Source organism: Gnatocerus cornutus, unplaced genomic scaffold, assembly GCF_029298725.1.
Source record: "Gnatocerus cornutus isolate USDA-ARS CGAHR unplaced genomic scaffold, icGnaCorn1.1 ctg00000258.1, whole genome shotgun sequence".
In the NCBI taxonomy this organism is placed as follows: Eukaryota; Metazoa; Arthropoda; class Insecta; order Coleoptera; family Tenebrionidae; genus Gnatocerus; species Gnatocerus cornutus.
The window spans coordinates 37,285-45,199 of record NW_028275577.1 but is presented as its reverse complement, the minus strand read 5'-3'; the positions used below and the strand labels follow the sequence as shown (position 1 = coordinate 45,199).

At 44.0% G+C, this 7,915-nt stretch overlaps 1 non-coding gene across 1 annotated transcript; it reads right to left on the bottom strand.

Moving 5' to 3' along the window:
• Positions 1-1,991: 1,991 nt before the first annotated feature.
• Positions 1,992-2,111, bottom strand: LOC148165649 (5S ribosomal RNA). The gene has a single exon (XR_015771290.1). It is a non-coding gene; the product is annotated as a 5S ribosomal RNA (ribosomal RNA).
• Positions 2,112-7,915: the final 5,804 nt, after the last annotated feature.

Sequence of the window (7,915 nt, the reverse complement as noted above, 5' to 3'; positions counted from 1 at the left end):
TTGTGTGTTTGTCTTCAAATCGAAATGAAAATCGTACGGAGTGAGTGATCATTTTAATTTGTGATCCAGGCGGCGACTTTGACAATTTTGACAGCAGTTTTAGGTTAGAATGACCATCGTTAAAAGAACGTTTTTGCCACGAAGAGTATATTTGAGGTTATGTCCAATATGGGGTAGAGTTACTCTCCTCAGACGTGACTTGAAACAAAATCTCATAGCAAATAAAACGATTGATTGTAGTATTACGGCTCACCGCTGACGACTGCTGCTGCAAGAAATTATCGAGACGGAGAGCACGTATAGGCGACCGGTGTGTGTGTGTATGTTCTTAACAGATTAATGTGCGAAATGTGAAGAAATTTACGACGAATCGGAATGTTTCTTGAATTAGATAATCAATAAATTATTATAGATAGAGTTGTCGAGTTCGTGCTTTAGTCGGGCATTGAATTTTTCTAAAAATTACGATGAAAAGTCGTAAAAATCATCTTTCTTGGTTGAATGTAATCGAAAATCTTCCGTTCAGTCTACGCTCGTATAATGAATTAATTGATCGGTTTAACTTTAAAATATCTAAAAGACTTTTTAACATGATTCTCATAGGTTGTTGTATTTTGGCGAAAAAATCAATTCGTTCGAGTTGAATTTTTGGCCCTGAGAAGGGCCGATGTGAAGATGGTTTTTATAAAAGTTTTTGTTTTTCGTTCGAGATGACGGCGGCGAAGAATTAAATTTAAGGCTTCTTTTCGGTCTTCTTGGGCAACAACACCGCCTGGATGTTGGGCAAGACACCGCCTTGGGCGATGGTAACGCCGGAAAGGAGCTTGTTTAACTCCTCGTCGTTCCTTATAGCCAATTGAAGATGTCTCGGAATGATACGGGTTTTCTTGTTATCTCTGGCGGCGTTTCCTGCCAATTCGAGAACTTCGGCGGCTAGATATTCCATTACGGCCGCCAAATAAACGGGAGCACCTGCACCCACTCTTTCGGCGTAGTTTCCTTTACGCAGAAGACGATGAATTCTGCCGACGGGAAACTGAAGTCCGGCACGACTGGAACGAGACTTCGCCTTTCCCTTCACTTTACCTCCTTTTCCTCTTCCGGACATGTTGTTATACGATATAAACAGCAAAACACCTACTGCGACTGACACGAAGCGCACTGACAAACGTACGGCTTGAAATAAATGCCGAACGCGGCGAAGGCTAGAAATTTATATGGTCGGTACAGCGCCATCTCGTTAGGGCAATGGTCGAACGACGAACTAAGGCGGAGCGCCTGTTTGTCGCTCGCTCGTTATAAATAGAGGGATTTTAGGTGTGCGGCGTTTTAGATCGAGTATACTCGTCGTAACGTGCACGTCGTGTCTGTCTCGTTTTCTGTTTTTAAACGTTTTTTTAACTCGACGACTAGAAGAGAATGCCACCCAAGACCAGCGGTAAGGCGGCCAAGAAGGCCGGAAAAGCTCAAAAGAACATCTCGAAGAGCGACAAGAAAAAGAAGCGCAGGAGGAAGGAGAGTTACGCCATCTACATTTACAAGGTGTTGAAGCAGGTCCATCCCGATACCGGTATCTCCAGCAAGGCTATGTCTATCATGAACAGTTTCGTGAACGACATCTTCGAACGTATAGCTGCTGAAGCCAGTCGCCTCGCTCATTACAACAAACGTTCGACCATAACCAGCAGGGAGATCCAGACGGCGGTGCGTCTTCTTTTGCCCGGTGAATTGGCGAAGCACGCCGTTTCTGAAGGAACCAAGGCCGTCACCAAATACACCAGTTCAAAATAAATCCTCCTCGAGCAGCTTGGAAGTTGGTTGGAAAAAAAAGAAAAAAAATCGGTTCTTTTCAGAACCACAAATTCAACTCGAACGAATTAAAAATTTTCGTCTTCATACTATATAAGTTCCTGAGAGAAAATATAAATAGTGAAAAATATATTTAAAAAAAGTTTGACATCAGAAATGTTAATAAAAAAAGAAAAGAGTAGAGACAACGGCACGCGGTGTTCCCAAGCGGTCACCCATCCAAGTACTGACCGCGCCCGACGTTGCTTGACTTCGGTGATCGGACGAGAACCGGTAGTTTTCAACGTGGTATGGTCGTTGCCTGGTAAAATTTTCCAAGATGGTACGTTGACGATTTTTTGTGATTGTTCGATCGTTTGGATGTGACATTTTTCGATGGTACACATGTCAGAAAATGTACAAGATTTAAAAGAAGAAAAAAAAAAAATTTTTTTTTGCGAGTCGTTTTTTAGTTTTTTTTTTGCGACAAAATGACGAAAAAAAAAAACTCGTATGAGGCGTTAAATTAAATTGTTCGTTTGACGATCTCAACGAGTCACTTGCGATTAACGTAATTTAAAATTTGAGAACTTACTTACTCACTTGCTTGCTTAGATGGAAATAGCACCCACTTGAAGTAAACGCCGACACGGACCGGAGATGAATAAACTCCGAACGGACGGGGTTAATTCATGAACTGACCGTAGTACGGTCGAAGGTTCGCCGCCGCCGCTACCTGCTTTCTTTCTTAGAACTGATAACAGAGTTGGTTTCTTTGTCTGTTCATTCATCGAAATTCCCACCACTCTGGCCGGGCCGGGCGGGGTGGGTGTGTGTTGTTTCATGATTTGTTCTCTTCTCGATTTATTCTTTTTCCGACGTCGTTCGATTCATAGAGATGTTTTCGTCGAAAGTGTGGTCGCGTTTACATTGCATTAAAATTTAATTTGTTCCAGTGCGACGATGAAACAAGAAAAAAGTTTCAAGTAAGTACGCACGCACGCACACCTACATATTTCATTTTTTAAATCTTTCGACGTTCGTAGTTTCTGCTCGAAATGTCGACTAATAGTAGGGAATGTTTTGTTGATTTGTTTGTTTTTCGTTTTTGAGAAGAACAAATGAAAATTTCGTTGGATTTCTGTCGACCGACGACCGACTGAAAATCCGCCGACATCGACGTAGTTTTATTTAGAGTGTCTGAAAAATGCAAACAATGCAAGATTTCCGTATTTTTGTTGGTTTGTGGTGTTTGGGGAGTTTTTTTTATGATTATAAAATGGTTTCGTCGAGAAAAATTGCTTCTTTCGCAATGAATTGGCAAGAAAAATTAAAAAACTCGTCCGTTCCCGTCGCTGGATGTTCGACGGTGGTCCGTCTGATTTTCCCTTTATTTTCGTAAAATTGACGAGAATTTCGCCGTCAAAACTGTTTTCGGTGATGTTTCGATGATGGGATTTCGTCGTGTGAGGTAATTTTTGAGGAAAAAATGTCGATTTTGCGAAAAAAGTCGTTCGAAAAGTCCGTTCGTCGTACAAATTCGTTTCTCATGGTCGAGTCCGAAATTGACATCGTTTTTTTTCCGACCTGTTCGTCAAGATCGTTTTCAAAAATCAACTCCTACGAAAGGCGAAGGTTTTATCTTCGTTCTTGAAAAAATTCGACCTTCTCGGACGTCATCTTCGACCGTTTGTGAATTTTTTTCCTACACTCTGCAGGTTCGTCGGTCGTCGCTCCGATCCGTGCTGCGTCTCTTTGCGAGGCGATTTTCGAAAAGATCGCACGTACTTTTCGACCGATTCGTTCGTGAAACTTGTAGAGGATGCTTCCAAGTTTGTCTGGTCGAAAGCGGAACTTTCCTGTTATTCGTGGAAAACGCGTAACGTCGGCGTCGAACTTGGATGTCATCTCCTTGTTTCGGAGGGTCTTTGTTCGAGTCGACGTTCGATCGGTCCTTGTTCGCTTTTGGAGGTCGGCTGGTCGTCCGGGAAAACTTGAGGTTATTCAGGAGGCCATCGCCGACCGAATCGCTCATGTTCCCGCACCCGGAGGCGGTGATCTTCGCGTAAAGAGAACGATGCCATCACGCGAAAGCTGTATTCGAGGCCCACTGAATTTTCTAACTCGACGAGAAGGCTCTCGTTTAGTCCGCGGTCCGCGCGTTTTCGAACGCGCCAACACTTTGACTTTGGCGCCCAATTCGTTCTGTAAAGTTCATTCGTTCTTTCACCGAAGAATAAGCCTACCTATAATAAAAAGAAAAAAACGCGCGCGCGATAGACGAAAATATGGCCGACGTAGAAAATCAAGCAGCTTCGACGGTCGCCGGTGCCACTTCCGGCTCCTCACCGGTGAAGAAGGAGAAGAAGCCCAAAAATCCGAGAAGCAAACCTTCTCATCCGCCCACTTCGGAGATGGTCACCAACGCCATCAAAGGCTTGAAGGAACGCGGCGGTTCTTCGTTGCAGGCGATCAAGAAATATGTCGCGGCCAACTACAAAGTCGACGCGGAAAAATTTGCGCCTTTCATCAAGAAGTACCTTAAGGGCGCCGTCGCATCCGGTTCGTTGGTCCAAACCAAAGGAAAAGGAGCTTCCGGTTCGTTCAAGTTGGCTTCTGCCGTCACCGGTGCAGCTAAGGCTCCGTCCGCCACGAAAAAGAGATCTGCCGCTGCGACCGCGTCGTCATCGGCGAAATCCAAGAAGACGGGCGTTGCTAAACGTTCCGTCGCGTCAGCGCCGACGTCCGCCGAAAAAGGATCCGCCTCAAAAGCCGGTAAGAAGGCCGCCCCCGCCGCTTCGGCCAAGTCTAAGAAAACTGCCGCCGAAAAGAAGAGCGTCGCCGTATCGAAGGCTAGAAAGGCTGCGTCCGCTCCCGAAAAGAAAGCCAGCGCCGCCTCCAGATCGCCCGTCAAACCCAAGACGCCATCGAAAGCGAAGAAATCCAACAAGGCCGGTCCAACCAAGAAACCGAAAGCGCCGAAACCGAAAACGGCCAAAGCCGTCACCGTCAAAGCGAAAAAAACACGCTTCACCCAAGAGAAAGAAGTGAAAAGTCGACGACGATGATTTAATTTTTTCAACGACGACGACGTCCTGGTGGTTTCGGGAACGTGCTCCGATCGTATATATCGACGTAGGGGCACCATCGATACAAATAAATGGCCCTTTTCAGGGCCACAATTATTTTCAAGAAACGAACGAAAGATTCGCTTGGACAATGCACATTCTGTTGAGGAGATACATACTTTCATTTGATTTTCTTGTCTATTCATTTGACTGTCGAAACAGTGTTATTACAAAGAATGATAAACTTTATTATATAATAATGTTTCAAATAGTCTCAGTTAAAAGAAAATTTAATGTGAAAGAAAAAAGCAAAAGTTTATCGTTTTATGTAAGTACGAATTTTGTGAATAAATCACATAACCTAACTTTTTTTTTTTTTTTTTTTTTTTTTCAATCTCAAAAAGTTGCATGCGCGAACGATAAATTTTCAATTCGTTGGAAAATAATTGTGGTTCTGAAAAGAACCGATTTTTTTTTTCTTCTTTTAACACCTTCGAAGATGAAGAATTTGTTAATTCTAGATGGTCGGATCGGATGGATGGATGGATGGATGGAGGAAATTTAAGCCCTCTCGCCACGAATGCGTCTCGCCAATTGGATGTCTTTCGGCATGATGGTGACACGTTTGGCGTGGATGGCGCACAAGTTGGTGTCTTCGAAGAGGCCGACGAGATAAGCCTCGCTGGCTTCTTGAAGTGCCATCACGGCCGAACTTTGGAAACGGAGATCGGTCTTGAAATCTTGGGCGATCTCTCGGACGAGACGTTGGAAAGGCAGCTTGCGGATCAAAAGTTCAGTGCTCTTTTGATAACGACGAATCTCACGAAGGGCGACCGTACCGGGCCTGTAACGGTGAGGTTTCTTGACACCTCCGGTGGCGGGAGCGCTTTTTCTGGCCGCCTTCGTGGCCAACTGTTTTCTAGGTGCCTTGCCACCGGTAGATTTACGAGCCGTCTGTTTAGTTCTCGCCATCTCGGATATCGGATGAATCAAATGAAAAGAATTAACGTAGGTAGTGGCTTGCTTGCTTGCTTCGACCGAACGACCGACCGTACGTACGAACGTTCGAAAGTCAACTGAAAATTTTCGTCGCGCCAACGGCCGTTTTATAAACTCGATGAGTCATACGGCGACGCCATTGGTGGATTCGTTTTTAACGCGAGGTGGAGCTGCCGTAACTTATAAATAGTCCCGCGGAATGAAATTTTGACGTTAGTTCCATAACGAACTTGGTCGAAGCTACGTCGTTTTGTACGAAGAATTTCCTAATTTTATCAAGATGACCGGTCGTGGTAAAGGTGGCAAAGGATTGGGAAAAGGTGGCGCCAAACGTCATCGCAAAGTTCTACGCGATAACATCCAAGGTATAACGAAACCGGCGATCAGAAGATTGGCTCGTCGTGGTGGTGTGAAACGTATTTCCGGTCTCATCTACGAAGAAACCAGAGGTGTGTTGAAGGTCTTCCTCGAGAACGTCATCCGTGACGCCGTAACTTACACCGAACACGCAAAACGTAAGACCGTCACCGCCATGGACGTCGTCTACGCCCTGAAACGTCAAGGTCGTACCCTTTACGGTTTCGGCGGTTAATTTTATCATTTTATGACGTGTATCCGCATCCTCAGAGGAATAACAACAAACCCCCCGCAGGCAAGCAAACAAACAAACAAAAAAAAACGGTTCTTTTCAGAAACCACAAAATAAATCAAACGAATTAAATATGTTGCTCAATTGTGTGTTTGTCTTCAAATCGAAATGAAAATCGTACGGAGTGAGTGATCATTTTAATTTGTGATCCAGGCGGCGACTTTGACAATTTTGACAGCAGTTTTAGGTTAGAATGACCATCGTTAAAAGAACGTTTTTGCCACGAAGAGTATATTTGAGGTTATGTCCAATATGGGGTAGAGTTACTCTCCTCAGACGTGACTTGAAACAAAATCTCATAGCAAATAAAACGATTGATTGTAGTATTACGGCTCACCGCTGACGACTGCTGCTGCAAGAAATTATCGAGACGGAGAGCACGTATAGGCGACCGGTGTGTGTGTGTATGTTCTTAACAGATTAATGTGCGAAATGTGAAGAAATTTACGACGAATCGGAATGTTTCTTGAATTAGATAATCAATAAATTATTATAGATAGAGTTGTCGAGTTCGTGCTTTAGTCGGGCATTGAATTTTTCTAAAAATTACGATGAAAAGTCGTAAAAATCATCTTTCTTGGTTGAATGTAATCGAAAATCTTCCGTTCAGTCTACGCTCGTATAATGAATTAATTGATCGGTTTAACTTTAAATATCTAAAAGACTTTTTAACATGATTCTCATAGGTTGTTGTATTTTGGGCGAAAAAATCAATTCGTTCGAGTTGAATTTTTGGCCCTGAGAAGGGCCGATGTGAAGATGGTTTTTATAAAAAGTTTTTGTTTTTCGTTCGAGATGACGGCGGCGAAGAATTAAATTTAAGGCTTCTTTTCGGTCTTCTTGGGCAACAACACCGCCTGGATGTTGGGCAAGACACCGCCTTTGGGCGATGGTAACGCCGGAAAGGAGCTTGTTTAACTCCTCGTCGTTCCTTATAGCCAATTGAAGATGTCTCGGAATGATACGGGTTTTCTTGTTATCTCTGGCGGCGTTTCCTGCCAATTCGAGAACTTCGGCGGCTAGATATTCCATTACGGCCGCCAAATAAACGGGAGCACCTGCACCCACTCTTTCGGCGTAGTTTCCTTTACGCAGAAGACGATGAATTCTGCCGACGGGAAACTGAAGTCCGCACGACTGGAACGAGACTTCGCCTTTCCCTTAACTTTACCTCCTTTTCCTCTTCCGGACATGTTGTTATACGATATAAACAGCAAAACACCTACTGCGACTGACACGAAGCGCACTGACAAACGTACGGCTTGAAATAAATGCCGAACGCGTCAAGTCAAAATACATTTTATTTAAGTATAGTAATGGTATTTACATCGAGTACTTAAGATATTACAGTTTATTTGGCCGCTGGTGAGGCTTTTGGCCTTTTCGGCGGACCTGGTATTTTAGTGAACAA